The sequence below is a fragment of the Ursus americanus genome, chromosome 3 (genome assembly GCF_024610735.1).
Source record: "Ursus americanus isolate L20-20 chromosome 3, mUrsAme1.1.p, whole genome shotgun sequence".
NCBI classification, from domain to species: Eukaryota; Metazoa; Chordata; class Mammalia; order Carnivora; family Ursidae; genus Ursus; species Ursus americanus.
Genome location: NC_142129.1, coordinates 53,685,513 through 53,711,893, shown reverse-complemented (window position 1 = coordinate 53,711,893; position 26,381 = coordinate 53,685,513). Strand labels below are relative to the sequence as shown.

The window sequence follows — 26,381 nt, the reverse complement described above, 5'->3', positions numbered from 1 at the left end:
GGAAGTCTGAATAAGCTCAGAGATTAATGTGCAGGTGGCAGATCAATTTCCTGAGAACTCAAGGATGAAAGAAAAGGAAATAACATTTATTGAGCTTATTCTATGTACCAAGCACTCCGTTAGGTATTTTAGATATAAATTAATCGTTCTGTTGACACACGTTTCATTTAAATGTCACATATGTGCTTTTTAAAATAAAGTTGTTTTTGGAACAGCATTGGATTTTCAGAAGAAATGAGTAGTAGAGTTTCCATACATCCCACATTTAATTTCCTATATTATTAACATCTTATGTTAGTATATGTCTTACAAATATAGGTGTTTCTAAAGCCCTTAAGACTCATAAGTCATTTATCATTATTGGTACAGATGAGAAACTGAGGCTTACAGAAATAATTCTGTTCCTCAATACATGTGACCGCTTTACCCACAATGCCACACAGCAACATATCTTATTGCTGAAATAAAGTGCACATCTAGTGAAAGACCTGGCTAGAAAAATATCTGTCTTTGCACTTGTACTCAATTGTAATATTTATATGTAGGGCCCTTTAATGTCCCTCAAGAATTTTTGCACATGATGTCATTTGATTGTTCAACAGTGTTTATGGATAAATATAAGGAGAACAGCCAATCCCACCGTTGGGTCAGTTGTGACCATGCCACAATTTGTGTCTAGCAGGGTGCCCATGCAATGAGGTTTGGTTTTGACATTTTGTCTGCCTATTGAGTCAGGGTAGCACGAATGCCAAAAGCCTAAAAGATACACGAATTCTTCTTTCCTCATCCAGGAGTATATTTCTTCATCACATCTGTCAGTTACAGTGCAGTAGTATCACTTCTGCTTGAGTGCCCTGTATCAATTCACGGACTACTTTTTCTTAGAAAATCCAAGCCAACTCCTCTTGTTCATTAGGGAAGTTCCTGATGCTTTATCCTTCTATCTACTTATCTGACATTATTTGTTTCATACATAATAGGAAGCATTCCCTCAGATTTCTTTCCTCAAGTTTCTCGCTTTCATGATTTCCCCAGTTTAGGGACACACTCTCAAACAGGGATTGCACACTTATCACTTTTTGCCTCTTAGCCCTGTCTATATGCACATGAAATAACATCTCATTAAGATGCAAACCGGGAATAAGACCTTAACTCTAAAATGCTTAAAAACAGGGCTACCCTATGACCCAGCAAATGCACTACTAGGTATTTATCCAGAGGATACAAATACAGTTATTCAAAAAGGCACATGCATCCCAAGGTTCACAGCAGTAATGTCCACAATAACCAAAATATGGAAAGAGTTCAGATGTCCATCAACAGATGAATGCATAAAGAAGAGGTGGTATGTATATATATATACACACACACACACTGGAATATTACTCAGCCATCAGAAAGAATGAAATCTTGTCATTGGCAACAATGCGGGGGGAGCTAGAGGGTATTATGATAAGTGAAATAAGTCAGTCAGAGAAAGACAGATACCATATGATTTCACTCATATGTGCAATTTAAGAAACAACACAGATGGGGGGGGCCTGGGTGGTTCAGTCAGTAAAGTGTCTGCCTTCAGCTCAGGTCATTGATCCCAGGGTCTTGGGAAGGAGCCCTATATCAGGCTCCCTGCTCAACAGGAAGCCTGCTTCTCCCTCTCCCTGCTGCTCCCCTTGCTTGTGTGCTCACACGCTCACTCGCGCGCGGGCTTTCTCTCTCTCTCTCTCTGTTTCTGTCAAATCAGTCAAGTCTTAAAAAAAAAAAAAAAGAAAGAAAAGAAACAGATGAACATAGAGGAAAGGAAGGAAAAATGAAATAAGATGAAAATTGAGAGGGAGTCAAACCATAAGAGACACTACTAGGAAGCAAACAGGGTTGCTGGAGGGGAGGGTAGGGATAGGGTAACTGGGTGATGGGCATTAAGGAGGGCACTTGATGTAATGAGCACTGGGTGTCACATGCAACTGATGAATCACTAAATTCTACCTTCGAAACTAATAATTAAAAAAAAAAATGCCTGTTTCCAGAACGTCTGAATGGATACTGCCATATCTTCCTTTTCTGATGATACTGCCTTATTTGTTTTATTCTAGTAGTTTTTTTTAATCACACTCCTAAATCTGTTCACATCTTACCCAAAAATAAGTCTTCAAAAGGAAGCTTACCTTCTAATTTTTTTATTTTGTTTTTAATGAAATAGCACATGAATTATAAAAATTCAAGTAGTCCAGTGGGCTTATGTTGAAAAATAGCTGTTTCCCCTCCCAACTTCCACCTGAACCCTTCTCGGCAGAGGCAGCAATATTCAAATATCTTTGCTGTTTTTCTATTCTCTTAAGACTTTCAAATTTATGCCCATATACTGTTTTAATTTTCAATTTTGAATATTATTTATTGACTATCTAGAATTGAATATAAGGATTTGGCTAGAATATTATCCTTCTTTCTACCACAGAAAATAAATATTTAGGCCCAGTACAGTTGCCCCAGCAGGATTCACCATATTCACAAATTTATAAAAAAAACTCAATGTGGAGTTTTAATATTTTATCTCTATAATGTTCACAGGTGACACACGTGCTGGACAAGGATTCCTTTAATTCCTTAACAACTTTTTGTTGTTCTGAAGTTAGTAAATTACTTCCTGCTTTTATTTTGCCTCCCAGAGGGAAAGTAGAGGAATTTTCAAATTAAGAAATTGTTTGCCAGCAAATGCGCACCATGAGAAACGCTATAGTAATGTCTTTAGATTGAAGGAAAATGGTGCCAACTAGAAGGAGAGAACTATAAGAACAAAGAGTGCCAGAAAGCATAAAATATAATATAAATACTATTTAAAATACCAACAATAATAGTAATAACAATAGTACCTTGTGGGATTTATAAAATATGTAGAAAGAAAATGTATAGATGAGAACTGCACCAAAGTGAAGTATGGGGCACGCGGAGTTAAACTTCTTACTGTCCTTGAATGTGCAACAAGTGTAAAGCACTGGCTTAAGGTTTAATGTAGGAACTCATAGGTGCATCTGGTAACATGTAGAGTAACCACTGAGAGAATAATACAATGTATACGACCTAAAAGCTAATACAAGAAATAAAATAATACAACATGCTTAGTAGGCATGCAACGAGAAATAAGGGGAGAGAAAAGATTAGATCTTGGAGTACAAATAGCAAAAATTTGTTTAATATTATTGATATAGTTGGATATAAAATATAAATTGACTAAATAATTCAATTAAAAGACAAATTGTTAGACTTGGATTAAAGAAAATGCAGCAAAATCCAATTCTATTCTATCTACTAGAGACATACTTTATTAGTGTCAATGTACTAACATGTTAGTTTCCTATTGCACCTCTAACAAATTATTACACATTTAGTGGCCTAAAACTTTATTATTTATTATTCATAATTTGCAAGTTCAAAAAGTTCAAAATGGTTTTCCAAAGCTAAAACCAAGGTGTCAGCAGGGCTATATTCCTTCTGGAGGCTCTAGGGGACAATTTATTTCCTTGCCTTCTCCATGTGCTTCTAGCAGCTGCCTGGATTCCTTGGTTGATGGCCCTTCCATCTTCAAAACCACCAGCATAGCAACCTCAAGTCTCTTTTTGACTCTGACTCACTGGCCTCCCTCTTTTTCTGATAAGAAGCTGTGTGATTATAGTGGGCACATCCAAACAATCCAGGATAATCTTCCCATATGAAGATCCTTAACTAATCACATCTGAAAAGTCCCTTGACACACTCATAGGTTCCCAGATTAGCTGAAGGGTAGCCCTAGAGTCATTTAACTCAACAGAAGACTGCATGAATGAGAAATATACTTTGTTGTGTTAACTGACTGAAGTTTCAAGAATGTTTACCAGCACCTAGTCCATGTCTCCTAATTCCCCACAAAGTAGAACACTGATATAACCTAAAGCCCAGGAATTCAATTGCTTGTTAGTATACCCTAGATTCCTTACACGTGTGCCAGAGAAAAACAGCAAAAACATCAGATTCACATGATGTTATATATTGGAATTATAAGCATATATTTTAAAACAACATTTACCACATTTAATAGTGTGATGGTGTTCACATCATTAAATGTAGTGAACATAATTGACTTGAAAATATCCACAGGGAACAAAAAGATTATTAAAAATGGCATTGCAGACTTAAAAAGCAACTAAATAAATGTTCTAAAAATAAATACACAATAACTCAAATGAAGGCAGTAATGGAGACATTTAACAGCAGTTTGGACACAAAAGAAAAGAGATTTATGAACTGGCAGGTATAGAGGAAAAATGACACGTGACCAACCAAAGGACTAGGGGAATGAGGCAGAAAGTGCATAAAAGATGTGGAGAATAACCACAGATAGAAACAGTATAATGAAACTTCAGAACACCAAGAGAAAGACAAGTATTCAAACCAACTAGGGAAAACAAAACAACAACAACAACAAAACCCCCAGAACAGACACAATGCCTTCAAAATAATGCCGTCTCTGAAAGCCAGAAGTCAGTCAGATTGTATCTTCCATAGGCCAACAGAAAAGAACATTCAACCTGGAATTCTATACCCAAATAATTTAGCTTTCAAGAAGATGGCAAAATTAAGACATTTTCAGACGAAAGATAGAGTGCTCACCAGCAGCCCTCCCTGTTAGAAGATGGAGGAGGGTCAGTATCGTATCCTGCAGGCTAAGAAGGCACTTTGAGACGGAAAAACGGAAAAACGGAAAAAACGAAGCAAGCCACTCCATACCCTTCACACAGACTGGTAGGGAGGATCCGGCCGGCAGGCGGGCTTGCAATCCAGGTGACGCACCACTACCCTCCATGCGTGGTCTCTGCTGAGTCCCGCCTGCAATCCCCCGCTTTTATCGAGTGATGGGCAAGGTGGTGAGGTCACGAGGTAGTTACCTAAAGTGGTTCCTTCTGTGCACCACTTGAGGGAAGGTCAAAACAAGCCTTCCAGCCTTCTGGTGGTGGTGGTGGGTGATACATTAACCTCCTTTGGGAGTAGAACACATAGCCCCAAGGGGGATGGGTGCCCCGGCAAGGAAGAGCTCGAATTAGAGCTGTCAGCGCTCCCACACTTACTGATGAAACTGCTAAAGGGCATGCTGTAGGGGGGGAAAGGAAGTGATTCCAGATAAACGCTCTCAACTGCAAGAAGCGATTAAGCACAGAAAAAGTGGTTTAATATGTGGGCAAACGTAAACATCGATTGTATTGAACAAAAATAACAATGTAGAGTCTCTCAAAATTTTTGTAAGGATTTAAATCGTATAGAACACATTCTCTTACCACAATGGAATTAAGCTAAATACATTTCAAGGCATTAAAATTAAGTTGGTAATTTAAAAACATACTTTTAATTAACAAAAGAAATTATAATGGAAATTAGAAGTTAGAGTATTATAACTGAATCATGAGGCAAGTATCGTACAGTATAAGAAAACTGTTAAAAATTGTTAAAGGGGATTAAATTAATACAGGAAAAGTCATAGCCTTAAGTGCATGTTTTTTAAAAAATAAGAAAGATTGAAATTAAGGAACTAAGTAACCATCGAAAGATAGTAGTAAAATAACAGCAGAATAAGTCAAAAATGACAAAAGAACTTGCAAAGCATGAAATAAAAACAGTAATAGCAGAAATTGATGAAGAAAGTGAAAAACTAACTTACAGAATATAAAGGAACAACAAAGCCAAAGGTTGGTCCTGAAATTGGCAAACCTGAAATGAGAGTAAGTCAAGGAAAAAAAAAAAGTCACAAATAACCAATATCAGGATGGGGTGAATGTTAAATTGATAAGAAGAGGTTATTAGTAAAAGAATTCATATTTTTCAAATTTGTAGAAAAAATAACAATAGTAAATCTGAATATCCTTACTACCATTAAAGAAAAAGAATCACGGGTTTAATATCTTCCCACCAAGAAAACTCCAGGACCATATGGCTTCACTGACAAGTTCTAATAAACATTCACAGAAGAAATAACTCCAATCTTACGTGAATCTTCCCAGAGAAGAAAAAATTAATGAAGAACACATTCAAATTCATTTGATGAGGCTAGTAACACCTTGATATTTAAAAAAAAAAGTTAGAAGGGAAAATTAGAGTCCAATTTCACTTTTGAACACAGTTGTATAACTCATAAGCCAACAATACAGTAATATGTAGAAAGGATATTATTACGAAAAAGTGTGTTTTATTCCAGAGGAGCATTAGTTTAACATCGAAAGATCATTAGATTGACATTAGAAAATAATTGAATGTATTTTGTCACAAAAATAGGTCAAAAAGAGAAAATTCATAGGATTATTTTGATAGATGTTGACAAAACTTTGATACAATGTTAACAACTCTCAGAAACTAGAAGGGGATAAAAGGAAATTTCCTTTATCTGATAAAAGATATATACAATATCATTTAGAGCAGTGCTAAAACTTCAATGTTGTCGACATGTCAAAGGCCTGCCCTTTAAGATAGGGTTCAAGAGAATGCCCACTATCTCCCGTGCAACATTGTATTGCAGGTGCTAGGCAGAAGGAGAAGTAAATCAAAAGAGCAATGGAATATGTGAGAATTAGAAATGAAATGAAACTGTCATTATTTGTGGATTATATGATTGTGTAAAAAGAAAAGCCAAAGGAATCTACAGAAATATGATTAGGCTTGATAAAAATTAAGCAAGACAGTTAAATTCAAAAATTAAAAAAATTAATATACAAATATCTACCAGTAACACTCAGGAGATGAAATTTTGAAAATATAACATTTGTAAGAGTATCAACATATATGTTAAGAAAGTAGGCAAGATCTCTATGTAGAAAAATTATAAAACTTCATTTCAGAATATTTAAGAAAACCCACATAAATGGAAAATCCATAAATTGATATATTGAAAGACACATTATTGTAAAAATGGCTATTATCCTTAGGTTTATTTATAGACTCAACCCCTATCAAAATTCCAACAGGGATTTTTGTGGAATTTGACAATAATTATAAAAAATTAATTGAAACGCAAAGCGTCAATTGTATCTATGACCCTCTTAAAGAAGAGAATGAAGTGAGAAGACATGCTTTAAAACTACTAAAAAATAAATCCATAATATTATTGTTGCATGTAGACAGAAAGACTTAGGAAAAAATAAAATTAATTAAAGTGAAGTTTAATTTAATTTAAAAAGGTTAGAAACAAAGCCACTGCTTATATATGGACAGTTGACTCATATGAATAATATGGAAAACACAAGCTTTTAAAAAAATCATATTGGGATAAGAATACTAAAAAATAAAACTATTTTACCTCTAATTCACACCAGGCACAAAATTAACTCCAGGTGGGTTATAATCTTAACTATGAAAGTTAAGCTTATATAAGCAAATATCTTCATGATCTTATTAAGAATATTTTTAAGGAAAGCACAAGAAGTGTTACTATGAAAGGGGTAAATAAACACATTTGATGACATTGAAATCAAGAATTTCTATTCCTTAAAAAAAAAAAAAAAAAGAATTCCACCCTAAGAATTAGAAGACAAGTCACAAAATAGGAGAAGCTATGAAACACATATCAGACGAGGGTTAGTATCAAAAATATCGTACATTAAAACACAAATCAATTTGAAAAGGAGTATAATTCAATTTAAAAAATAAGAGCAAGATTTGAACATGCTCCTTCTACATGAAATTAATGTCATGGCCCAGGAGAGTCCTAATGTATGTCGCATATCGTGGTTTAATAGTTAATAATGAATCCTTTACTCTCAAGAGCATATCCTAAATAATATGTTCACCACATCTTTCAATCTTTTATTCTCAAACCCATCCTTTATCCCTAACTTCTGAGACCTCTGAAGCCTCTAATTAGAGAGGCTCACTGCCTGTATGCAGAATGAGTCTTTTGTTTTTACTGGGCTTCTCTGTCTGCAGGTTTCACCTTTTTGTTTTTTTAGTTTCCCATTTCATAATATGCAGCCCTCTGTCTCCTTTTCTCTTCATCTTTGTGAGTTTATAATAGTTTATTTCTTTACCATCATTGCAAGGATGGTACTCCTTTACTATTATCTGTTATTCATGTAAATGCCTAGTTGAAATCATATGCACTTTAGAAATCCTTCACAATGAAACAGAAGATGGTGATATCTTCTTGAAAAATAAGATTTTTGTTCTTCATCTTCATAAATGCACTTTTCCTTTTTGCATATTTGATCCCATGGATCTGTTGACCTTCCTGCTTAATTGCTCTTTATACACTGAGTGGGAATGAATGTCCATAAAACAGGAATGTGTGCCACATTAACAAAATTGTTGGGATTTTGATTATGAGCCTGATGTATAAACTGAGGTCTGCTTAGTTTGTTACAGTCTCTATAACCAGAGATCTGTTTTGAGATTCAGAAAAATGTGCTGTTTGCACAGTCTTTCTTTCCTCCTCCTGATTTTTATTGACAATAGCGTTAAAGACAGGAACCTAATTAATTTCTTAAAAGCTTCTTCTTCTTTGAGGACATCAGTCCAGAATCCAGGGGCACATAATAATTTGCTGTAACTATTTTGTCAACTGAATGGGGGCAGGAGCCATGTTTTAATCATTTTTGGATCTCTAACACCAAAGGAGGGCCCCATAAATGTTTGTATTTGAATGGATATTTAAAATGACTATTTTTTGTTCCCTCATTGACTAGAAATACATGTGCCCTTCTAACTGAGGGTGATGTAATGATGCTGTTCTACTTCCTCCCTCTGTTTTTATCACTTTGGTAATCAAGGCAACCATATGAGATGACTTGCCTAAAAGAGAAATGTAGTCGTATCAGCATTTCACTTAGCTTTGTGAAGGGTATGTCTTTCCTAAGAAAAACTTTGTGTGAACTGATAAGCTCCTTAGATGACACTTTCATAACTTTCTTTTTCCTCAGAAAAAAAGATAGAAAAATAAAACATTGCCAGTTCCTAGGTACCTCACTTCTATTTTTACTAGCATAATAGAAGGATCATAAGAAAGTGTCGTTGATGAGGGAAAGAGATAATGGCTTTCTATCTACCGACATTATATTCTGAGATTCAAACAGTCCTGAGCCTTAAATTGCAGTACCTGAGCTCACAGAGCGAAAATACGTCTGTCTCTAATAACTTCACAGCAGTGTGTATCCGTGAGGACATTTTCTCATAGAGAGTCTCTGAGGCAGGCCCGGAGTAGGATGAGCATCTTTACTTGAAATCCGCTGAAATTGAGAACAAGGAAATTTAAATAACATGACTAAAATTGCTTTGCCTATGGTGGGGCTGAAATTAGAATGTAGATCTCCCAATTCAAGGTTGAACTACCCCCACTGGGCCTGGGAGGAATCCAAGTACAGTGACAGAAAATAGCTTTTGCCAACTTCACAGTATCTCTGACTGCTGGGTGTACAAGGAACCCAGCCCCCTTCACTGTGCTTCCCTGAGAGGGAGCAAGACTTCAATGGTACAATCTCCACTTTTCCTTGGATAATTTCTATCCCTGTAGAATGAACAAATGGGAGTGACCTGTAAGGACCCTATTGGTATGGTGCCAGGGGTAGAAGATGAGAACACGGGAGTTAGTTTGTGTCTAAATGGAAGTGATCAGGGGTACCAGGGTGGCTCAGTAGGTTCACAGACCAACTCTTCATTTTGGCTCAGGTAATGATCTCAGGGTCGTAAGACTGAGTCCCAAGTCAGGGTCTGCGCAAAGCGAGGGTCTGCTTGAAATTCTCGCTCTCCTCCCTCTGTCCCTCCTTAACCACATGGATTCAAAATAAAATAGTAATGAATTAGTATTATGCTTGAAAGTTTACCACTTAGTTTTTACATACATCAATTTATATTATATAATCTTCAAAACATTCCTATGTGGCAGGTATTGCTGTTTCTAATTCTATAAATGAATAAATGGACTCAGAGAAGCTAATAATTTGCTTATGACCATCCAGCCACTGAATAGTGAAGAAAGTAAGAATAACAGTCTTAATAGAGATCTTAAATTTGCATCTTTTATTTCCTTTACTTTTTGCAATAGGGAAGGGCAAAGAGGGGAGTACCAGAAGCAATTGTGGTTACAGCAATGTGGGAAATTCAAACAAAACATGATAGCTCGGTGTGTCTTCAGCGCTAAGAGGAAATTGTGCTTAGTGTCAAGCCAAGTTGGGTGTCACCATTACAAAAGAAGTGGAGAAAAAGAGTCATACACACCAGCCCAGACAGAAAATAAATCATCCCAGTATGCATATATTTGGAAAGTTCTTCAAAACCAATTGCTCCAATGGCTTCCAACTGTAGGAGTGTTATCTAAAACTTGTTGAGTAATTACTTCATCTTAGAGACTCGATGCTTCCTAACTGTATGACATGCTTCTTAAATGATGAAAATAAAGATTTCAAAAAAGAGAAAACTTGTGAGAGCACGTGAGAGAAAAGGGCCGTAGACCCATCTAGGTAAACACCAAAGGCTCCAACACAGGCAGAGAAAAGAGACCATCCAAAATGCCAATGAAGCAACTGGTGTAAATCAACTAGGTGGATCTTCAATGAACATCTACAAATAAATGTGTATTTAGGAACCAAACTGTTAGCCATACCTGTTAGGATTCAATACTGAATTAATATCTACCATTTTTATAGGGAAAGTCTGATACATATATCTGGGCTGATTAAGTATTGGAAGATTTTACCATTTCTATCTCCTATTTTCAAAATTTGTACATGTCTGCTCATCCTGGCCCTTGTTTCACGTTATTTTTTTTTCTAGTGTTTGCTTTCTCTAAATAGTAACAGCTACTGTATTTTAAGCTCTGGGCATTTTGTTGGATAGTTTTAGACAATTTCTCATTAATCATCACACTAGCAAGTTATTATACTCATTTTACAGACAAGACTGAATCTCACAAAGGGTTAAGTAACTTGCTCCGTTTAACATGGTGGTAAAAGCAGATCTAGGATTTCAATCCAGAACTAAAGTCCTTGAAGGGGAGCCAGTATCTTTTATGTATCTTCCATATCAGCAGTACCTACATTAGTATGTGCTCTGGAATCATCTGAAAAACTTAAGAACAGTTTCCCACTTTCTACCGCCTGGAAATTCTGATTCAGTTGGTCTAGGATGGAATATCAGTCTATGTTTTTCACAAATCCTTTGGCATGATTCTTACACAGCTGGTTGAAAGATGTGTTATTTAGGGTCACCATATCAATGCCTTCCATATAGTAGGGAATAACTATATATATTTTACATTTTGAAGTAAATTCCAGATATTGACCTAAGGCTTCTTTGTGTCTCATAAGATTTAAAGATTCTTTTGATGGTGGGACGTGACACATTGACAAAGGATAGATGAAAGGCAGAACTCTTGGTTATTTTCAGCTTCAGAAGAGACGTAGGTTCAGAGGACTAACAGCACGCTGGAGCTGTGGGAGCAGTTTATGGATGGCAAGCGGGGTGGGTTGCTAGGTTTCCGGGGTTCCCTATGAATTGGCTAATTTGAATAATTGTGCCTAGGAGCTGTACCTAGTTGTATGGTAGCTGGCCACAGGGTGATTAAGAAGAATGCACAAGGGGCGCCTGGGTGGCACAGCGGTTAAGCGTCTGCCTTCAGCTCAGGGCGTGATCCCCGCGTTATGGGATCGAGCCCCACATCAGGCTCTTCTGCTATGAGCCTGCTTCTTCCTCTCCCACTCCCCCTGCTTGTGTTCCCTCTCTCACTGGCTGTCTCTATCTCTGTCGAATAAATAAATAAAATATTTAAAAAAAGAAGAAGAAGAAGAACGCACAAGGGGTACCTGAGTGTCTCAGTCCATTAATTGTCTGCCTTTGGCTCGGGTCATGATCTCAGGGTTCTGGGTGGAGTCCTGCATGGGGCTCTCTGCTCAGCGGGGAGCCTGCTTCTCCTTCTCCTTCTACCAACCCCACCCCCCCCATGGTCTCTCTCTCTCTCTCTCTCTCATAAATAAAAAAAAAAAAAAAAAAAAAAAAAAAAGAAAAAAAAAAAAAAAGAAGGCACAGTAACCTGGAGTGTGAAAGCCAGATAAGAGAAGTGGTTGAGGGTGAAGATTTAATCGAATGCTCAAAAAGGGGAACACACTGGCCTCTAGCCAAGCCCTCAAAAACTGGGTCAAGACAACACAATTAAAAACAAACAAACAAAACAAAACAAAACAACAACAACAACAAAAACTATAATATATTTTGCTCCTTAGGATTATTCAAGATTGGTTCAGACTTCCAATTCACAATTTATAGCTAGTGAAATCCTCACCAATATGCCTCTAGTTTCTAAATATAAGGCAGTAAAGTAGGTGAGTGATGCCTTCTGGCCCTTCCTGGCTCCAGCTTCTAACAACACTGAATTCTTACTCTTCATGCTAGGTTTTGAATTTATCATCTGTCCTGGAGTTAACCTCAGCACTTTGCCTTGCTTTGCAAATTAAAAAAAACAAAAACAAAATCATAAATGCATTCAGACACACAGACACACAAATAAAAGCACTTACAGAAGGCATTGTGTGTGTAGCACACTTTGATAAAGGCTTGGGGTTTAAATTAAAAGAAGTTTAGGGGCGCCTGGGTGGCTCAGTCCATTAAGCGTCTGCCTTCCGCTCATCTTGATCCCGGGGTTGTGGGATTGAGCCCCTGGATTGGGTAGGGGTCCCTACTCAGAAGGGAGTCGGCTTCTCTCTCTCTCCCTCTGCCTCCCCCCTCCCCCCAAAGTGTGCTCTCTCTCTCTCTTTCTCTCTCACAAATAAATACATATATCTTTAAGAAAAACAAATAAAAGAAGTTTAAATTGCTGCAGCAATAACAGTTTACCAATAGTCAATAGACATTGCTGCTTCCAAACTTTTTGGGCAATTTCAAATGTTGCCCAGGCGTTGGCCCTTTTTCCTTTAACTTTCTCCTCTCTTCTAAGGCAGAGGGGCACAGTTAGCTCTTTCGTTTCCTGGGCTTCCTCCTAATCCTCTTCTCGTGGTCTCCCATTCCACTCCATGTAATTTATCCGGGTGTTTTCCTAAAGAGAGAATGTTTCTACTGGTGCCCACTATTAACATTAATATTTATTTTCACTCTGCTACTGGAGACATTTGCCTTCTCATGGGAAATCCTCATTTCACTGAAAGATGTCATGTAAGGTCTTTACTTAAATTATCCCCCTCCGTATGTTTTGATAATATTGTTTTCCGTAATAATTATAAAATACTTATCCTGATTTCTACTCAGTAGCCTCTGGGAATAAAATAGCCCAGCTAGAGTGCGACTATTGTCCTATCCACTTTCATCAGTAAATTCCTTGAGCGCTGGAGACCATAGTGGCTTAAAACTGATTTCACTGAAGTCTGTTTCACAGTGCAGGGCCAGAAGAAAATAATGACTCAAAAAAATCAAATTATGTGTTGAGAAGTTCTAATGAGTATAAAATAATTGATAGAGTGGGGATGTGGGGGCAAAAAGTAAGCAACATACAGTGTTGCTTCATTTTGCTAGAGCAGAGAAAAAAATAGAATCCCTTCCTTAAACCTCTCTTCTGAGCCTCACAATTTTGGAATGGGCCGGAGCTCAGTTCTCACCTCACTCCACTCCATACTATTGCTGATGCTTCCCAAAGAAATCTCAGCCTCGCTGCTCCCCTGAACCCTGCCCACTCCATGCTTCCTACTTGGGCTCCTGATAAGCACTTTAAGAAAAACACGGCCGAGAAGAACTCCTGATTTTCCATTCCAGCTCCCCAATTTTCCTCATTCACTAGGTGGATCCAATTCCTCGCTTTTGCTTGCATTCTTCCAACCCATCAGCAAATCATATTGGCTCTGCCTTTTGTGAAAGAATCTAAAGAACCTGCTGAAGAATGCATGAATGCACTGTAAGCAGCATAAAGAAAGGCGGTGGGAGGGAGAGAGCACTGAGTTAGGGACCAAAATTACTGTGCTTTTATGTAGGCTGCTCTGTCATATTATAAGCTGGAACTCAGTCTTCTTTTTCCAGGGGAGGGGAATTAAACTAAAATTAAAGCTTTAAAACCAAATAGTTCTTGGGGCACCTGGGTGGTTCAGTTGGTTAAGCGTTCAACTCTTGATTTCAGCTCAGGTCATGATCTCGGGGTATGAGATGGAGCCCCGTATTGGGCTCCGTGCTGGCTGGGCATGGAGCCTGTTTGAGATTCTCTCTTTCCCTCTCCGCCCCACTTCTCTCTCTTTAAACAAACAAACAAACAAACAAATAAACAGAAAACCCATAAATAAGTAAAATTAAAACTGAACAAGATTCAGTTCCCATGTATGTTTCCTTAGGTTCTCACTATTTTCTTTTCATCTTGTTTTGGTATGGAATTTAGGATTTCCCTGATTGTCACAAATTCCTACTGTCTTTCAGCCAGCCCACTTAACTCATCAGTAGTTCTCATCCTAGTCCTTGAGGGTATTTGATTTTGTGACCTCTGAGCTAGAAATCACGGTGGTGCATCCCTTTTTAAGTCAAAGCATACTGCCCATGAGGTACCCCTGGAATAAATACTGAAAACAATTCGGGGTGTGCATGATGATTTTCAAATATCAATCCAAGCTGAAATTTATGCAGAAGTTAATGCCGTTCATATCTTGCATAGCTGTTAAAGGACAAAAGCATACTGAGTGTACATTATGACGAATCACTTTAATATCTATGTTCGAACATCATTTTATCTGTCTTGACTGATACATGGGAGATAAATAATTTGTTTCATTGCTGTTATTTTAAAGTTGACTCTATTCTAAAGAATCATGACAAGAAATGAACGTTTCTTATAAACAGCCAAGAGAAGTCTAGTAGCATAACATCCAGATGTAAAGTGGAAAATTCAGTCATGTGATAGTTTCCTCACAGAATGCCAAACATCTGGAGGTTTGGGGAGAACTTCGCAATTACCTAAATATTTCATTTCTTATCTGGATGTTTATTTTCCTACAGCTGCAATCTAATTTGGCACAATGTCAGTAAGTAAGGGGCACGGTGAGGGGAGTGTTGGATTCTAAAGAAAAAGGTTGTTTTTTTCCCCCCCAAAGAACTGTTTAAGACATTATTTTAAATTTCTTAAATGTCCTGGTCTGATCAAAGGCATTTCTTAAGTTTGTCTGCATTTCACATAGTACACTCCTAAATCATGAGCCTTTAAGTTTGCCTTTTTTTTATATATAGTAAGAAACAGTGCAAAGAGAATTGAAGTGCTGTATCTGCATAATAAAGACTTCCTCCCTGTTAAACTTACATCAATTCATCATTAATCCAGTTACAATGGCATATGCAGAATACGTGAATTAAAAATGCCAGGAGGAAATAAACTAAATGTAACTGTTTTTTTAGAACACTTAGGATTTGGCTTTTATTTTAAAATTTTTTTGAATTTTCTGTAAAGATCAATCTTATTAAAACAACAACAACAAGTTGAGGGGCACCTGGGTGGCTCAGTCGGTTAAGCATCTGCCTTCAGCTCAGGTCATGATCCCAGGGTCCTGGGATTGAGCCCCACATTGGGCTTCCTGCTCAGCGGGGAATCTGCTTCTCGCTCTCTATCTATTCATGATTTTTCTCTCTCTCTCTCAAGTAAATATATAAAATCTTTAAAAAAAAGTTGATTTAGACTTTCAGCTGAACACAAATATTTATAAACTTATTTTTCAGGAATAAAACCCCAACTCTTATCTTTTCAAGATCACATTTCAGCTTGGATATCTCATCAACGTGGTTCTTATGAAGAGTATCCTGGGAAGTGGGAGCAAGCAGGAGCCTGCTAATATTTCGAGCACATTAACTGATCTTTTACCAGGTCAACGGTGTAATGCAGTTATTTCTCACGAATGAGGCAAGCATCTGCAGGAGCATCAGACTCTCAACGTGCTCCATGGACAAATTACCCAGGAATTTTATACTAAAACACCTTCTTAAGAAAACTGAAGAACTGTCATGAGTACCTCCAGTGGCACAATAGCGTGTGGTACTTAAAACAGATTCCATGAGACCAATCATAATTGTTTATCTCTCTCACAAAAATGAATTGTGGCTCAATGTTTTGGGGATAAAGACACAATGAAAAATCTTAGAAACACCTGAAAAAGGCCTACCAGAAATTCAGACACCTAGATACACAATCAAATCAAATTAACAAACATTATTGACTAAATTTTCTATCTTCTTCTTCTATTCTTAAGCCCAAAGCTATTAGCTATTTACTATATAAAATACTAGCAAAATAATGCCTCATTTTAAGAGAGGTTGCATATTTCCACACTCTGGGAAGAGATGTCATTTAATAAACTGCTTAATGAGTTGCAGCTTGATGGTCCTGTGGTAGTAATAAGAGTACACCGAGCAGTAAATCAGTGAGAAAACACCAGGATCATCAGAACAGGCTACCTATAAATCCTAAATCTGCTAGAGTAATCAGTAAATTCACTGCATGCAGCAAATTAAGCAACTATATAACAAAGAAAGCTATAGGAAATGTGATTATATTTGTCTTGTATATTATTCTACTCAGAATGCCATAACAAAATACCACAGACTGGCTGGCTAAAAGAACAGAAATTTATTTTCTCACAGTTCTGGAGGCTGGAAATCTGAGCTCAGGGTGCCAGCAAGGCTGGGTTCTGGTGAGAGCTCTCTCCCTGGCTTGCAGGTGGCTGCCTTCTAGCTGTGTGCTTTCATGGCCTTTCTTGTGTATACACTGGAGAGAGAGAGAAAGAAACCCATCTCTCCTCCTTTTCCTATAAGCCTGTCAGTCCTATTGGTGTTTTTTATTTTATTATTATTTTATTATTTTTTTAGAGAGAGAGAGAGTAGAGGAGGGGCAGAAGGAGAAGCAGACTCCCTGCTGAGTAGGGAGCACAACACGGGACTCGATCCCAGGACCCTAGGACCATGACCCCACCCAAAGGCAGACACCCAACCAACTGAGCCACCCAGGTGCCCCCATCAGTCCTATTGGTTTAAGGCCCTACTCTTACGATGCACTTAACCATTATTCCTCCCAAAGACCTTTTCTCCAAATACAGTCACACTGGGGCTTAAGGCTTCAATATATGAATTCTAGGAGAGAGGGCAAAATTTAGTCTATAGCAGCTTGTTTAATGTGTGTGTGTTTGTGTGTCTGTGCGTGTGTGTGTGTGTGTGTGTGTGTGTGTGTGTGTGTTGGGAGTAGATTTAAGAAAGTGTTTAAAGGCCTAATATGGCTAGAATATTTATAGTAGGACTTATTACAATAGGTAAAAATGTTAAGATTTTACTAGATGTTTACAATACCAATCTTTAAGATTTGCCATCAATTAGCAGACTAATATACCTCTATGTCTCATGGCATTCATAGTACAGTTTGAGCCATATACATGCAGTCAATAGCAAACTTAGGTCCAAAACCAAAGCATGGGTCTTTTTCCTGAAGTTTCTTTCTTTCCAAAGAAATTCTCTTCACCCCTGAACTTAAGTTTCCTAAAAACTTTTAAGAACCTTGAAAACTTTTCCTTCACCATAAATTTCAATGGGAAAGCAGTGGGTAAAAATATAAGTGAGTGAATCCAACAATGATCCATGGATTTCTCAAAGACAGAGGGCTCTTCTGTAGTCTTCCTTTACACCATATATTTTTAAAATATTGCAATATTGCAAATGACAGTCCAGATACTGGTAATGAGTTATCTAATGTTTCAGGACAAAATATGCCTTGTCGACCAGGCAAAAATAATTTGTGTTATACTGGCAATGAACAATAAGAACTTGAAATTTAAAAATACCATTTATGGAGCACCTGGGTGGCTCAGTCAGTTAAGCCTCCAACTCTTGGTTTCAGCTCAAGTATGATCTCAGGGTCAAGAGATTCCAGTCCTGCATAGGGCTCTGTGTTTGGTGCAGAGTCTGCTTGAGATTCTCTCCCTCTCCTCCTCCTCTGCTTCTCGCCCCACTCACACACTGTCTCTCTAAAATAAGTAAATAAATTTTGAAAAAAAATAATAACTGTAAAGTCACACTAATTAAGACAATGTCATATTAGTGTAAAAATAGACAGATCAATGGAATAGCATAGCAAATCCAGAAATAAATCCACATATGCATGGGCATTTGACTTTTTTTTTTTTAAGATTTTGTTTATTTGTTTGACAGAGAGAGACAGCGAGAGAGGGAACACAAGCAAGGGGAGTGTGAGAGGGAAAAGCAGGCTTCCCGCGGAGCAGGGAGCCCGATGCGGGGCTTGATCCTAGGACCCTGGGATCATGACCTGAGCCGAAGGCATATGCTTAACAACTGAGCCACCCAGGTGCCCCAGGCACTTGACTTTTGACAAAGAAGCCAAGGCAATTCAATGGAAGAAAGAATTGTTTCAACAATGGTGGCAGTACAGGCAGTATGCCTCACCATAAATAAAAATTAATCAAAATTTTACCATAGACCCTAAATGATACTACAGAAACATTAAAAACATTTGCTCATCAAAAGACCCTCTTACCAAAATGAAAAGGCAAGCTATAGAATGGGAGGAAATATTTGCAAAACTGATTTTTAACTAAGAGCTTGTATCCAAAATAGAGAAATAAATTTCAAGTGTCAATAATAAGAAAATACGCAACCCAATTCAAAAAGGACAAAATATTTAAATAGATATTTCAGCAAAGAAGATGTAAAGGTAGCAAATAAACATGTGAAAAGATGCCGCTAAGAAAATGCCAATTAAAACCTCAATACAGGGGCCCCGGGGTGGCTCAGTTGGCCAAGCATCTGCCTTTGGCTCAGATCATGATCCTGGGATCCTGGGATCTAGCCCTGAGTCCGGCTCCCTGCTCAGCAGGGAGTCTGCTTTGCCCTCTCCCTCTGCCCCTCCACCCTGCTTATGTGCTCTCTCTCTCAAATAAATAAATAAAATCTTAAAAAATAAAAAGACTCAGGGGCACCTGGGTGGCTCAGTCATTAAGCATCTGCCTTTGGCTCAGGGCGTGATGCAGGCATTCTGGAATCGAGCCCCACATCAGGCTCCTCTTTTGGGAGCCTTCTTCTCCCTCTCCCACTCCCCCTGCTTGTCTCTCTCTCACTGGCTGTCTCTCTCACTGGCTGTCTCTGTGTCAAATAAATAAATAAAATCTTAAAAAAAGAAAAGAAAAGAAAAGAAAAAGACTCAATATAATATCAGTACATACTCACCAGAAAGGCTAAAATGAAAAACTGATTATATCAAGTGTTGCTGAGGATATGGAACAACTGGAAGTCTATTTACAACTGGGGGGAATATAATTTGGTATATTCACTATAGAAAACAGTTTGGCAGTTTCCTAAACATTTAAACATATGCTGATTACATGACCCAGCCATATCACTCCTAGATATTTACAAGAGAGAAATTAAAATATATGTCCATACAAAAATTTGTACACAAATGTTCAAGGAAACGTTATTTGTATTTCCTCAAATTTGAAAACAATCAAAAGGTCCATCAACAGGTGAATAAATAAACTGTGCTGTACGTCTACAATGAAATACTATTCAGCAATAAAAAGGGACAAACTACTAGTGCACAAAACAACATGAAAGAATCCTAAAAAGTTATGCTGAGTGAAAGAAGCCAGACCCCCACCTCACAAAGACAGGACATTTATATATGATTCCAATAATATAAAATTCTAGAAGATGCAAACTGATCTAGAGTGACAGAAAGCAGACCAGTGGTTGCTTGGAGAGGGAGAATTACAAAGGTCAGGAGGAAAACTTGGGAGATGGTGGATATATTCATTATCTTGACTGTGTTTTATAGTATGTCAAAACTCATCAAAAATACACTTTAAATATGTGTGGTTTAATAGATGTCAATTATATCTCAGTGACAGTGTAAACAAACAACCAAAAACCTAAGAAAAGCCAGCTTACGGAGTTAGAAGTCAGGATGGTTGTAACACTCGATGAGCGTGTATAGGCACGCACTGGAAGAGGGAGAGGCTTCTGGGCTCTTCCAGTAATGCTCTGTGTTTTGATTTGGATGCTGATGGCACACATGTGTTCGCTTTCTGAAATTTAGCTGACACATATGTATACTTCCCTAAATGTACGTTTTTCTTCTTTAAACATTTTACATTAAAGTAAATAGATAGAGAAAGTTCTGCCTTCTCAGTGTAGACAGGACCAACGTGAAATATACCAAGTAACCTTTTAAAAAGACAAGATGAATTACAGATGGGAACAGAAGGAAAGAAAAATACAAAGCATAATCCACTAATATTTAAATCATGCTTTATGGAAACATAATAAAGAAACTTGTCTCAAACTCTTGACTTTATAGGAAATTTTATCTCATTTTATCACTGAATTTTTTTCAGAAACATCATTTTTTTCCTTATATTCCTTCCACCGTATTTTTCTTATATTATTTCTCAAAGTAGATTTTTCAGGAGCATTTTTCAGCAGCATGTTAGGAACTATGTGACGCAAAGTGTCCCAGAGGCGAAAGCATTTGGGAATGTTGTGCTATGCCAATTTAAACTGTTTTCCTCCTTGCAGTATTTATAGGTAAGCTTTGACCATGTTAAAATTTGCCATGAATCCCAGACAAGGTATATGCAATGCAAAACTATGTCTATAGAACATCCTTTTTCAAACAGCATTCTAAAGGACTAATATTTCAAGGAAAATACACTGCAGTTCTAGAAATGCAATGCCAACTGTGGTTGTCGACTACCATAGTTAAAATGTGTGCTGCCAAATTAGACCATCTGCATTTGAATCTTGTCTCTGTTACTTTTTCTCTTGTGTGACCTTGAGTGCTGAACTTACCTCTCAAAATAAGATGATAAAAGAAACATGGTTGTTGTGGGGATAAAATGGCTAATGACATGCAAAGCATTCAGAACAGTGCCTGATACATAATAAGTGTTCAAAAAAGTTAACTCTTAATATTATTAAGAAACATTGCCTAAGCAAGAACCACAAGGTAGAGATCATGTTCCACTATTGGTCTTGCCTGGAATTTAGAGTCCATTGTACTGCTCGTCAATCCACCAAAAATCTGACAATAGAATTATATGAGATGTAAATGTTCTCCCCATGACAAAAACAATAAAGTGGATAATATGTGAGGTGAAGGATGTGTTAACTAACCTTATTGTGGCAATCATTTCTCAAAATATATGTGTATGAGGTCATCACCTTGTACATCTTAAACTTATACAACGTTGTGTGTCACTTATATCTCAATAAAGCTGGAAAAGAAACAGAACAATTACTGTGTGAGGCAGTCATCACAGAGACGGACTGACCTGATATAAAGTGTCCAGTCTTAGAACTCTAAAAAGCAAAAGGAATACATGAGAATTTATAATCATAGCCAGTATGCAGAGTTAGATTATAAATTCCTTGAGGGCAGAGACCACATCTGACCATCATCCTCCTTTTTGAGGACTTGAGTTGAGCTTAATCAGTCTACGCACCTAAGGAACTCTGGGATCCAGCAGTCTTATTAGCATGAGGGAATCAGACATTTTGGTATAACTGTGATTTTGAGCCAAGATGACCAACTCCCTAGATCAACAAGACAACGATGTGTCAGCAAAAGATGATAGAAGACTGCTTTTAAGACGGTCTCATTTAGGTGATGCATATGGAATCCTTAAGTCAGGATTCCATTCATGAAAGCTTCACACGAGAAGACAGTTGAAACCAAGCACGATGAGGAGACCAGGGACGTTAAAACCATGTTAACAAAACTGAAATTGGAGTCAAATGCTTCTCTGGTTATTACTTTAATGCTTGATTTTCCTCAGGCTGATGGGATAAGAGAATAACAGTTATATATTTATCCACCAAAGTGCCTAGATGTACTTGCACATAGTAGGTGTTAATGAATATATTCTCTTGAGCATACAGTGTCATCAGAAAGCGTAGTGACAGTTGTAGACCTGACACTTCACTCTCCCGCTCCAGCTGCGGAAAAAGAAGAAAACTGGCAAGGAAACAAGAAATGGTAAATGTATAAAGCAGAGAGAAGGGAAGAATTTTCAATTAGACAAAGCAGAGTTAACTCACAATAAGAAACGTGCTTCATATCGCCAAGGACTAAGGCACAAGAGAGAATAAATAGTATTCCCCCTCCAGGACTTCTGTAAGGGTTAATTTGTGTGAGGAAAGTGCTCTGAAACCAAGGGTATGAAAACCACTTCAATGCAAAGTCTCCGCTGCTGGCTGCTGGCTGCATTGTGCAGCTGCTATTTTTAGCCCACATTCATGCTGCTCCTGGTCAGAGTAGGGGACATCTGTGGAGAGGGGAATGAATTGCTTGCAGCAAGACCAGTTTTGATGAGTAATTACTTGTGTTATAATGTGCAGTCAGTGCCAGCACTATTCCAAGGACTGAAAACTAAGACTCCTAGGAAGTCATCCTGGGCAGGGTCCGTGCTGGCAGCTATGACTCCCAGCACTAATGATACGTGGCAGTGTTGCCAGATGATCAAGAACTAATTGATTTGTGTCGACCCTACTAAAAGTTAGCACCATGGCTGATGGTATAGGATGCAGTTACATTTTCGAAGCACTTTATAATCATTAATTATTTTTTGTCCCAATATTCCAGGGAAGTAAGTAAAAAAATACTTTTCCTTGTAATTCTAATGTTATCTTTTTCTTTCTTTCTTTTTTCTTTCTTTTTTTTTTAAGAGAAAGAAAGTGCGAGCAGGGAGAGGGGCAGAGGGAGAGAGAGAGGGGGAAAGAGACTCTCAAGCAGTTGCCCCACTGAGCATGGTGCCCAATGCTGGGCTGGATCCCAGGCCCCAGAGATTATGACCTGAGCCAAAATCAAGAGTCAGACGTTTAAATGACTGAACCACCCAGGTGCCCCCAATGTTATCTTTTAGACTATATTTCTAACCCTAGACTTTCTACTAAGTACAAAAACTCTTGCACAAATGTTATGTTTCAAAACTTGGAGTAGGTAAAATTTTCCTGTTTTTATGTACTTATAACCATTTTCTGAAGCAGGTTCCAAGTTTCTTTCTTTCTCTACGTTTCTATAACCCCATGCTACCAGCACTTCACCAGCCCTACCTACATACTATATATATGTTGCTGGGGTGTTGCTTGGGATTTTTAATTTTTCCTTCTAATCTTTTTGTAGTGTGCATAATGTTGTACTGCATACCCCCATGCTATTAGATTTAAGTATACCTCTGATCTTTCCTTAATAGACATTTCAAAGAGTGAAGTTATTGTGGCAAAGATGTAGACATTTTTTTTTGGTGACACATATTGTCAAATTTCTGTTAAGATCATTTCCCATTTAAATTTAATTCTATTCCCATGATATGTGATTAAAATAATTTCACTTTATTATTTGTCTTAAGTTTTACTTTTGGTGAGAGAGGTGGATACAATGAGGCTTTAAATATTTTTATATAGTGAATTCTATAAATCTTTTTCATAATAATTTCTTTTTGTGCTTTCATTATTCTCTTTTTTTAATGTTTTTTTATTATATTATGTTAGTCACCGTACAGTACAGCCCTGGTTTTTGATGTAAAGTTTGATGATTCGTTAGTTGCGTATAACACCCAGTGCACCATACGTGCCCTCCTTACTATCCATCATCAGCCTATCCCATTCCCCCACCCCCCTCCCCTCTGATGCCCTCAGTTTGTTTCTCAGAGTCCATAGTCTCTCATGCTTCATTCCCCCTTCTGATTACCACCCTTTCTTTATCCCTTTCTTCCCCTACCGATCTTCCTAGTTCTTATGTTCCATAGATGAGAGAAATCATATGATAATCGTCTTTCTCTGCTTGACTTATTTCACTTAGCATTATCTCCTCCAGTGCTGTCCATGTTGCAGCAAATGTTGAGAAATCGTTCTTTTTGATAGCTGAGTAATATTCCATTGTATATATGGACCACAACTTCTTAATCCAGTCATCTGTTGAAGGGCATCTCGGCTCCTTCCATGATTTAGCTATTGTGGACAATGCTGCTATGAACATTGGGGTGCATATGGCCCTTCTCTTCACTACGTCTGTATCTTTGGGGTAAATACCCAGTAGTGCAATTGCTGGATCATAGGGTAGCTTGATTTTTAACTTTTTAAGGGACCTCCACACTGTTTTCCAGAGTGGCTGTACCAACTTGCATTCCCACCAACAATGTAGGAGGGATCCCCTTTCTCCACATCCTCTCCAACAATTGTTGTTTCTTGCCTTGCCAATTTTTGCCATTCCAACTGGTGTAAGGTGGTATCGTAGTGTGGTTTTGATTTGAATTTCCCTGATGGCTAATGATTTTGAACATTTTTTCATGTGTCTGTTAGCCATTTGTATGTCTTCATTGGAAAAGTGTCTGTTCCTATCTTCTGCCCATTTTATGATTTGTTTATTTGTTTCTCGTGTATTGAGTTCGAGAAGTTCTTTGTAGATCTTGGATACCAGTCTTTTATCTGTAGTATCATTTGCAAATATATTCTCCCATTCTGTGGGCTGCCTCTTAGTTTTTTTGACTGTTTCCTTGGCTGTGCAGAAGCTTTTTATCTTGACGAAGTCACATAAGTTCATTTTATCTTTTGTTTCTCTTGCCTTTGGAGATGTGTCATGAAAAAGTTTGCTGTGGCCGATGTCGTAGAGGTTGCTGCCTATGTTCTCCTCTAGGATTTGATGGATTCCTCTCTCACATCAAGGTCTTTCATCCATTTGGAGTTTATCTTTGTGTATGGTGTGAGAGAGTGGTCAAGTTTCATTCTTTTGCATGTAGCTGTCCAATTTTCCCAGCACCATTTATTGAAGAGACTGTCTTTTTCCCACCGGATGTTTTTTTCCTGCTTTATCAAAGATTAATTGCCCAAAGAGCCGAGGGTCCATTTCTGGGCTCTCTATTCTGTTCCATTGTTCTATGTGTCTGCTTTTGTGCCAGTACCATGCTGTCTTTGTGATCACAGCTTTGTAGTACAGCTCGAAATCCGGCATTGTGATGCCCCCAGCTTTGTTTTTCCTTTTCAACAGTTCCTTGGAGATTCGGGGCCTTTTCTGGTTCCATACAAATTTAAGGACGATTTGTTCCAGTTCTTTGAAAAATGTCATTGGTATTTTGATCGGGATAGCATTGAAAGTGTAGATTGCTCTGGGTAGCATGGACATTTTAACTATGTTATTTCTTCTGATCCATGAGCATGGAATATTTTTCCATCTTTTTGTGTCTTCTTAAATGTCTTTCAAGAGTGATTTATAGTTTCTAGAATATAGATCCTTTACATCTCTGGTTAAGTTAATTCCAAGGTAACGTATGGTTTTTGGTGCTATTATGAATGAAAAGGGAGAGGTCACAACCAACACCAATGAAATTGGAAGGATTATTAGAAACTTTTATCAACAGCTTTATGCCAATAAATTAAGCAATCTGGAAGAGATGGAGGACTTCCTGGAAACCTATAAACTACCAAGACTGAAACAGGAAGAAATTGATTTTTTAAACAGGCCAATTAATTATGAAGAGATTGAAACGGTGATAAACAACCTTCCAAAAAACAAAACTCCAGGACCGGACGGTTTTCCTGGAGAATTCTACCAAACATTCAAAGAAGAAATAATACCTATTCTCCTAAAGCTATTTCAAAAAATAGAAACAGAAGGAAAGCTACCAAACTCATTCTATGAGCCCAATATTACCTTGATCCCCAAACCAGGCAAAGACCCCATCAAAAAGGAGAATTACAGACTGATTTCCCTAATGAATATGGACACCAAAATTCTCAAGAAGAATCTGGCTAATAGAATCCAACAGTACATTAAAAGGATTATCCATCATGACCAAGTGGGATTCATCCCTGGGATGCAAGGGTGGTTCAACATTTGCAAATCGATCGGTGTCTTAGATTTTATCCAGAAGGAAAAAGCCAAAAATCATATGATTCTCTCAATAGATGCAGAAAAAGCATTTGACAAAATACAGCACCCTTTCCTGATTAAAACCCTTCAGAGTGTAGGGATAGAGGATACATTCCTCAGTCTCATAAAAAACCATCTATGAAAAGCCTACAGCAAATATCATTCTCAATGGGGAAAAGCTGGAAGCCTTTCCCTTAAGATCAGGAACACGACAAGGATGCCCAATCTCGCCACTATTATTCAACATAGTACTAGAAGTCCTTGCAACAGCAATCAGACAGCAAAAAGGGATAAAAGGTATCCAAATCGGCAAAGAAGTCAAACTGTCTCTCTTCGCAGATGACATGATACTCTATATGGAAAACCCAAAAGTATCCACTCCCAAACTATTAGAAGTTATAGAGCAATCCAGTAATGTGGCGGGATACAAAATCAATGCTCAGAAATCAGTTGCATTTCTATACACGAACAATGAGACTGAAGAAAGAGAAATTAGGGAATCCATCCC

General features: G+C 37.7%; 1 protein-coding gene and 1 long non-coding RNA gene across 3 annotated transcripts in view; both read right to left on the bottom strand.

Annotated features, from left to right (window-relative positions):
- The window catches only part of LOC148110393 (uncharacterized), a 122,050-nt gene extending 116,275 nt beyond the window's left edge, over positions 1 to 5,775 (bottom strand). Inside the window, exon 1 of the long non-coding RNA XR_015723946.1 lies at positions 5,684 to 5,775. This is a non-coding gene — a long non-coding RNA (uncharacterized LOC148110393). The remainder of the gene's footprint in view (positions 1 to 5,683) is intronic.
- Positions 5,776 to 8,959: 3,184 nt separating this feature from the next.
- MACC1 (MET transcriptional regulator MACC1) overlaps positions 8,960 to 26,381 on the bottom strand; it is a 311,257-nt gene continuing 293,835 nt past the window's right edge. For both annotated transcript variants that reach the window (XR_015723945.1, XM_045793073.2), the window contains one exon: positions 8,960 to 9,233. The gene's annotated coding sequence lies outside the window, so the exon portion shown is untranslated. The remainder of the gene's footprint in view (positions 9,234 to 26,381) is intronic.